Raw genomic sequence first — 7,794 nt, 5'->3', positions numbered from 1 at the left:
ATATATATATATATATATATATATATATATATATATAACTTCATTAATTATATAATAAATAACATATTTACATTTGATAATAACTTAACCACAAATGTGAAACTACATTTCTCGTAAATTGGTCGTTAATCAGATGATAGCTTGTCGATGTAATTTAGTCGTACATTTACGACCACATTACAACTACCTGAAAGTGTGGTCATAAATGCGAAGTTAGTTTACGACCAATTTACGACTAAACCTTTTAGCAGCAAAATTACGTCTAAGTTACGACCGACTTTAACATAGTCGTAAGTTAGACGTAACATCGAAGTTAATTTACGACTACACATTTGTAGTCGTAAATGGTAGTCGTTACTCTCATGTTTTCTTGTAGTGAGTAACGATGGGATTAATCATTTGAACATTATGTTATGTGCTTAATACGTTGCAAATCGGCTTCGTAACGTCTCTTCCATTATTCAGTCGATGCAACTAAGGATCCCTTTACATCACTTAAACCAAGAGGAACGATTGGCTCCCACTACGACACATTCAATACCCCTCCCCTTCTCCATGGTTACAGCAGAAATCTTCTCCTATAAATAAGGATGTAATCTTCGATTGAACTCATCACTATGATGATAAAGTTTTGGGTTTCATCCAGGGATATGAATGTGTCTTTGATATTGGTAAGTCATTGCTCTTTTTGCTTTTTGATTAATTTTGATCTATTGATTCTTTGTGTTTGATGTGATTTGCTACCTTGCATTAATCACAGAGGTACACCAGGACATCGTATTAGGACTTTCACACTCAAGAAAGATGAAGCCATAGCGTAACTCAAGAAAGATGAAGCCATATGCGTAAGTAGACATTCTAAAGGGTCTATATGATTCAAGGATATTATAGGCTGTTCATGAGGCCTGCTTAGTTGCTAACATATTTCTAACAATCCAATACTTTCTTGATAGTGGGGTGTTGCATTTTGTGTCTGTTGGGGACCACAAGAACAATGTTTGGCTATGGAGCTATGTTTCTGCAACTAAAACTAAACAATATATCTTTTACAGCTCTCTCACTTTGTAAGATCCTAATCTCTCTTCCTCTCTCTGATAGTTATCAGAATTTTTTTGGCTTATCATCTTATTAAGATTCTCGATTTCTGTCTTGAGTTTGTATCCTTCTCAATGTTGTGCTTAGTCTCGAGGTGTTAATGACCTGATTGAAATTTCTTCTTCTTTTTGCTACTGAATAGTATCAAATAATAAGATTTGTTGTATGAGAAATATCCTATGATAGCACTAAAAAAGTTTTGGTCACAAAAATAGACCACAAGGAGAAAAATGATTAAAATATTTCATTAAAGAGGTAAATATATATTTATACTCCTAGACTAATCCAAACCTTAGGGTTTAGAGTTAAGGGGTATGAATTTGGGATTGAGGTTTAAAATTTTATAAAATAAAAAATAAATATTAAAAATTTGAAAATAAAAATTTTAAAAATAGTTTCAAAAAGTATTTTTGAATTACAAAAAGAAAATTTGAAAAAAAAAATTAAAAAAAAATTTCGAAAAAAAAATTATAAAGAAGTTCGAATTTGAAAAAATATAATCTAAAACTATAAAAAAAATTCTTTTTTTTATTATTTTATTTTTTATATCTAGGGTATTAGTGTTATTTTACGTATTAAATGAAATATTTTGGTCATTTTCTTCTTTGTGGTCTATCTTTGTGACCAAAACTTGAAAATTGTCTATTTAGGAGAATTGCCCTTGTTGTATTGTTGTTTTAGTTTCTTTGTGAATGAATCATTGTAAATGCCTGCACTTGGTATCAAGGTCGGCGAGAGCGTGCATATGCGAGCTTCTTTTGGAAGTGATCCAAGCCAACAATCATGGATACAAAATGTTAGAATCTCTATCCACTCAGTCATAATGATATTGGACTCTCCATTAACACCTATGATGTATGTCAATTTGCTTTCTCTTTTCGCTTGAATCAGATTAGCTAGCTGTCAAATTATTCTCAACCAATTATTTCTTAAATAAGGTGCACATTCGGGTGCAAGACAAGTTAAAAAAAACGATCAATGGAATCGGCGAAAGAGCTGGAACCTTTGCTTTTGATCAGAACGTTTGTGTACATTCCAATAGATGAATTAGAAGTTGCAACGATTTCCCCCGTTTAGGAGTTCCCCTCACGGCAGAGCTTCACTTTGGTTGAAGACGATCATCCATTTTTAACGTGTTGTTGTCGTATTATTTACACTCAATGAAAAAAACTACCACGAATTAGTTTTCATGTTAATCTTTGATACAAAAACCATTGGCTGATTATTATATCACTGGAAGAGACATGTCTAACAATAATAATCTGTTTAAATAGTGTTTTAATACTTTGGAGTAAGAAGACAAGGAATTAAAAACTACCTATGATTTGGTTATAGGTATATATATATTTCAAATTGTTATTGAACAAAATAGTTGGTAATAATATAAACATAATTTGATATGTAAATATATATAGTTTGTTTGTAGCATAACTCCAGTGAAGAGATGGAGGTTCATATGTAAATGAGAAAAGATGTCCGCAGATTTTAAAACTTGATCAAATATTTAGAATAGAGTATGGTAACTCATCTTAGTGATGTTTTTGCCTCTTTGGTAATAAACTCAAAAATTACATAAAACACCATTAGTTTTAATGGATGTTTTAAAATTTAGCTTAATTTAAACTTAAGGTCGTTTTGGTCTTAATTTTCATTGTGTAGGTTTCGTTATCACCATCATAGATTACTAGATTTTAATATTAAAAATCTATGTGGATACTTAATTTTGTATAGTTTAATGTTTATTCTACTCTAATTATGATAGTTATGATGCTAAGTAAAATAAAGTTCGGAGTGCAAAATCATAGAGTACATTTTCCTTCTTATACCATTTTCCCTGGCATGTTTTTAGCGATGACAAATTTATATAAGTTTTGCTTTAGAACATCATTTATTCATTGCATAAAAAAATTTGGTGGATTTTAACTGTTCGGTTAAGTACAATATCACTATACAGTTTATATCATGAAAACAAAATTTCATCTGTTTTGTAAAAAGAAAATCATATTTTAAAAAATAACAAGTATATTTACTTTTTAAAATCATAATAATTTCAGATAACATATTTATTTAGTCTTTAAATACAATAACATGTACAAAATTTAAATAATATATATATTTTTAAATAATAATAATTTATATTAAATATTTACTTTAACTAATTTAATTATTTGTTAATTTTCATTCCGTACATAGGATGGGCCGGACCCTAGTTGGTATAGACAGTTGAATGAATTTTGTAATAGGGCTAATTAAATGTAAGCATTGCGCTTCATAACTAAAACCAATCAATAAGGGTCAGATACATTATGTTTCAAAGTGCCTTCACTAGAGATTACAACATAATAGTTTTCAATTTCAGAGGATGGGCCGGACCCTAGTTGGTATAGACAGTTGAATGAATTTTGTAATAGGGCTAATTAAATGTAAGCATTGCGCTTCATAACTAAAACCAATCAATAAGGGTCAGATACATTATGTTTCAAAGTGCCTTCACTAGAGATTACAACATAATAGTTTTCAATTTCAGAAGTGTATGTAAAGAAAAAAGTAGAGTTTTGGTGGCGATTGCGTCATCTTCGAGTTGGAAAAAATCTGCGATAAGAAGTTTTATCCATATCTGACCCCATTCCACAAATATATGTAGCAATTTTATAATATGAGTGCATGTAAAGGAATACAAGAATCTGTCAATGTAAGTGATTCCACAGATATGTAATGTGGGTGTGGGTGTGGGTGTGGGTGTGGGTGACGATAGTACACATGTGTCGCCTACTTGTCTTGTTTCAACGGTAATTATATAATATCCCAAATTTTCTTGATATATATATATTTTTTCTTCTATGAATATTTAGGCTGTGATTGAATAGCATCTGTGGTTAATATTTACGCTGACAAATTTATTACTCTAGTTAATGCTGAACTGTAGCCAATCAAGTGAAATGATATTTTCCTTAATTTACTTTATTTATTGTTAAAACAGGAGAAAATGTACATTCATTATTATTTTACTTTCTGCTAGAATAAAATTGTTTTCTCCTTTTCCCCACTCTTTTTCACTTCCTGATTTACTCCCTTTTTTTACCATTTTATATTAGTCCACTTTACTGTGTGAGTTACCAATCAAACTCTTAGGTTAAGAAAACTATCAACTTTTTTTTTCCCAAATTGATATTCATTCATACGCCAAAAGGCCAATATTCATACAAAAGTTGACGGCAAAACAAAATAGCCCCAACACTGAAAACCCATAGAAAGCGGTAACTAAATCCCACACAGGGGCGACTTAAACCCACAATGGGGTGACTTAAACCCACATCGGGGTGACTTAAAAAAAACATAAAACATAAGAACCAAACCAGCACTAGCACCATAAACTGATAATCATCACAAGAGCTACATCAACACACCAAGCAGTATTTAGAAAAGAGTAAACGCCAATGATAGGGAGTAACCGCTGCTGCCTCTGGCTCGCCACCCGGTAACCTCCACTTCTCATACAACCACACTTATCGCTGCTGCCTTGCCCGCCAAACGATAAGACTAACCCGGAGACTTCATAACTCGACAAGGGGAACTCGCTGCTCGGTCCACACACCTTGGATACATACACGACAAACAACTAAAGAAAGCAGCTCACCCAAACACCATGAAACTGAAGCCTTGCCTACAGAACTTCTCCATGAACACACACGGGAGAAGTCACAAACAGCAAGCAACCACTGAACATATTACCCTTACAAAAAAACTGCTAAGTCACTACCATAAAAAAAACGCTCTCCCTTGCCCTATCAAGCTCACACCAACTCGTCGGTACACCAAACACTCAAACAACCGGCAAAACTAGTCCTATCCGTAGAAGAACCAGACACTCACCAACGATGAAAATTCTGAGTAGCAAAACATATCGAAGATGGATCTCGTTAGAATCAGGAAGCAAAGAGAAAACTAGATCGGGAAAGAAGGTAGCTTCCGACGTCGGAGAAACCAACGCCGGAGCAAAACACAAAGACCACCTACTGTAACTTTTGAGAGAAAAAGGACGGAGGAGAGAGAGTTGGGGGTTTTTGATCGTATGGTCAGAAAACTATCAACTTATGAAATTAAATTTGGTTGGCATTATTAAAGAAAAAGAAAAGAAGAGCCTTTGTATATGACTGTAGAACACTATAGACATTCGAGTCCTCTAGATACCGGTTTAAACCTAGGTTTAATATGCTAACCATATAAAAGCTGGTAATTGATGGAGAGGTGACTGGTTTTCAGAGCAGCTCCGACTGTGAAGATACTAAAAGCATGTTCAATGGGAAAGACCCTATTGGGTCTCTTAGGTAATATTTAATTACTAAATTTTTGCTAAGAGATTTTGTTAAAGTAATTTTGTTTTCTTAGCTCCAATTGTAAAACTCTATTAGGGGTTCTTAAAAAAAACACTTGTGCATGTGTGTGTCTGTGAATGTTCTTTTTCTCATTGTTGTATGTAACCACTGAATGAATCAACAAACTCAAACTCACAAGATTACATGTGACTGAATGAAACAAAAACACCAAAGTGATGTTTAGACTGCATACCACGAGTTCTAGTCTGAGTCCCTCCTTCCGCAAGCAAGGAATACAACTGCTTAACAAATGAGTTCTCTAAAGAATCAAGATACAAGTTGTGTTTTTCATTGGTGACTTAACATGTAATGCTTTTGGTCTTATTACTGGAGAACCTACGAACAGATTACTTTTAGAGTTTTGCTTTTGAGGGAATGACTGCTTTGTCTTAGGTGAGCTTCCAGGAAAACCGGGGAGTAGAAACTTTACATGGCCATGATCCTTAATCTCCTGCGAGCCCCTTGAACCTGATCCTTACGTTCTTTTACTTCAACCACTGATTTTCCTGGAGTCTTTATCATCTTAGGCAATGGTTTCTTGACCAATTCAGTCTTCTTTAAGGGCTTCGCTTTCTCTGAACCTGTGAGACTCTTCGCAGAGTTGCTTCCATTGCCTTTATCACTCACTGTCTTCAAAGTCCCTCCTTTCAACTCTGCTTTTGCTCTCTTAGCCATGGCCTGTAGAGTAGTAACAGACTGTTTCTTCCTAGCTTAATCCGGGGAAGATACTTGACATTTTCCTAATCAAGAAACCAAGAAAGCATCTTTGTTATGTAATCTATAAGGCTTGAAGCATCTTTGGTTAAGTACCCTGTGAGACTTGAAGAAAGCAGAGTTTCAATCATACAGAGGCATAAGAACTATACTCGATCAAGAGCAAACTCCAAAGAAACGATAAACTTGATCAAGAACCAAATGATCTTCTCATCTCCATTGCAACAGCATTGCACAGAAGCAGTGTCACTAAAAGCTGATACTAATTCTGAACAACCAGGAATATCGCAGCTAAAGAAAAATCACCAATCATCAGATTAAATTAAAAAACAAAAATAGGAACAATGAAGGAGAGATGATTACTGGCTTGTTTCTTCTTGTTGGGAGTGCCACTGCGTTGGAGAATCTCGAGCACCACGAGACCGAGAGACATGAGCCCCAAAGTCAGACCAGACATGATTCCCGCGAACAGGACAAGGAAACAAGAGACGCCTGCGTAGTCTTTCAAGACGTGAAGCATTGTTTTAATGTGACTTTGATCGAAACCAATCGATCAAAGCTTCTTCTTCGACGAGAATCTACATCGCACGAGCGACGGAAGAGAAGGAGGAGAAAAAACAGATGAAACTCAGATCTATCTTCTACCCAGTAATGTTTTGACACGTGCCTCCTAAGAGACGTGTCTTAACTTAATTAAGAGACGTGCCTTAGGTTTTCATCAATTTTTCTTTTTTTAATTCATAATTGAGCTAAGAGACCTAATTAAGAGTTTGCATTAAACATGCTCTGATGTGAATTTCTTAATAATAAAATATTAATATTTGTAATTTAGTTTAGTCATGCATTTAAATTTAAACAAAAAACAATAGGCCATTGATTGATAAACATTTGAGTTTACAGTTTCTCACGAAATTTTAGTTTGTTTTTGTTGAGAACTTCTTCTGTTTTTCTTTCTTTTAAAAAATAATAATAATGCGTGAAATTTACATCTCAAAATTTTTGATGGGTGTCTATATTATTATTTGTGAAGTGATTTTTGCAACAGAACTTCCACGTTAAAAGTTAAAATGGCTAAATATGATGTTACACTTAATGAATAATTAAATTTATTTTTTAATTTATTTTTATATAATTAACCATTAAACATGAATCAATTATAATAAAAACTTTTAAAAAGAAAAAAAAACGTTTTTGACAAAAACAATTCATGTCTATTATATTATTATCTAAACTAATATTATTTTCAGTAAATAAATTTCTGAACATATATTTATCTAGTTAAAAATCGTTAAATAGTCTTGATAATTATAAGTTTATATAGTAGCTATGTTTTGATAAACATAATTAATGATCTTGATAATTAATGAAGAATTAAAATTAAAAAAAAAACACACAATCCAAATTGTATATAAAGAGATTTCTACAATATTAACACAACATTATTGTTTATAATTTTATAAAAATAAATATATATTTTTTAATGAAATACTGCATCATATATAAATAGTTCTATGTTAAATTTGTTATTGATTTTTTAAGTGTATGACAATAAATTATTTTGTTTGTCTTTAAATTTATAATATATTTATTAATAAATATTAGGAAGATA

General features: G+C 32.5%; 1 long non-coding RNA gene across 1 annotated transcript; it reads right to left on the bottom strand.

Annotated features, from left to right (window-relative positions):
• Positions 1 to 5,541: 5,541 nt before the first annotated feature.
• LOC106298475 lies at positions 5,542 to 6,834 on the bottom strand. The gene is made up of 2 exons (XR_001261476.1): positions 6,549 to 6,834; positions 5,542 to 6,476 (listed from the first exon to the last, which is right to left on the bottom strand). It is a non-coding gene; the product is annotated as an uncharacterized LOC106298475 (long non-coding RNA).
• Between the last annotated feature and the right edge of the window lie 960 nt (positions 6,835 to 7,794).

This window comes from Brassica oleracea, chromosome C6 (assembly GCF_000695525.1).
Source record: "Brassica oleracea var. oleracea cultivar TO1000 chromosome C6, BOL, whole genome shotgun sequence".
NCBI lineage: Eukaryota > Viridiplantae > Streptophyta > Magnoliopsida > Brassicales > Brassicaceae > Brassica > Brassica oleracea.
The sequence above is the reverse complement of the archived record's forward strand: the minus strand, read 5'-3'. Positions and strand labels throughout refer to the sequence as shown.